The sequence below is a fragment of the Metarhizium album genome, assembly GCF_000804445.1.
Source record: "Metarhizium album ARSEF 1941 chromosome Unknown scaffold_1, whole genome shotgun sequence".
Classification (NCBI taxonomy): Eukaryota; Fungi; Ascomycota; class Sordariomycetes; order Hypocreales; family Clavicipitaceae; genus Metarhizium; species Metarhizium album.
Window position 1 is genome coordinate 1542 of NW_024467575.1, and position 1577 is coordinate 3118.

Below are 1577 nucleotides of genomic sequence, written 5' to 3' on the forward strand. Positions count from 1 at the left end.
CCTGCCTCTCTTTCTGTTTTGCCTCTATTTTGCCTCTGCTGCCCTAAGCACTATGCAGTTTATACTGCGCAGCTAATTTAGTTTTAGCAAGGCTGCTGCTAGCGCGCCCCCTTCTCTACCCCTGCTGCCCCTGCTGTAACGCTCTAACGCCTGCTATATAGGCAAGTATGCTATAGAAGGCAACTTTAATAATAATAACCTCTCTAATAGAGAGGAAGTTTTAGGAATATATACACTATATTAGCGCAAGCTTATTAATACTAGCTCTACTAGTTGCATCTCTAGCTCTACTACAGCCTATAAGTAGTGCTGCAAAACCTATAAGAAGTGCGTCTAGAAGGCGCACCTCTATGCCTTAAATCCTAAGCTGCGCTGCTAATAGAAAAAGGTGCAGCAAATTGCAAATGCTAGCAGGTACATTATGTCTGCTGCACGCAAAAAATTAAGCAAAAGCTCTAGCGTACGTACTAAATTCTCTATATAGTTTAATTCTATAACTAAAAAGTTTAATATATTATTAAAGCAAGCCTATATTGCCCCTAGTTCTATCTACTCTCTATATATACTAGCTAATTTATCCTCTAGTAATACAGCTGCTAGCGCTAATTTGCAGGCGCTAGCGCTTACTAGCGCGTTAACGCTCTTCTACTATAAGTATATACTGCCTTCTAACTAGCAGATGCTAGTGAATTTTTTCTAGGGCTAAGCTACTATAGCTTAGAATGTTAAGCAAATGCTATGCAAGCAGCAGGCAGAGCAGGTAGAGTTGCACTATAAGCATACTAACTAGCAGGAACTAACCTACACTCTAGTTAACGCGCTTTATAGAGAGGCAACTCCCTGCAGCTAATATATTTACTTTTATACCTCTAAGACTTTAACTTATCTCTACAGTAGGGAAGAGGGTAGTTATAAAGGTAATAGTATTTAGAATACTATTCCCCCTCTGCCCCCTCTCTCTCTTAATAATTAGGTTATTAATTTAACTAGCAATAAGTTGCAATAAAAGTTGCCTAGCAAGCTAGAGCGCTTATTTTAGTAGGCGCTATATTAAGCGCAAGTTAAGTGTAAGTTAAGTATATATTAAGCTCTATAGTTGTATTATCTCTCCCTCTTTTTTTTTTTTGTTTTAATAATAATTAATTTTTTTTTTGCTAGCTAGCCTTAGTGCTAGTATAACTATAGTCTAGTTCTATATATTTTTTTTAATTAATTAATTAGCTCTACGCTTTATGCTATTATTTAGAAATTAATTGCTTATAAATTAAGCTTATTATACTTCTATATATCTCTCTACTTAGCTTTAAATTAGTTAAGCGCTATAGTATCTTAAAAACTCTTAAGTAGTTTCTATATTAATTAAATATACTCTTTCTACTTAATATATATATTTTGCTTTTTACTTCTTCTAAGTATATTCTTTACTGCTAGAATTTTCTCTACTTTATATTTATAGCTTTCTTTGCCTTAGAGAGTTTTATCTACGTTAATTAATACTAGCAGTAGGCAGAAGTTCTAAAGGACTTAGCTAAATAGTAAGTTAAATACTACTTACTTATTAATGTCTATATAAAATA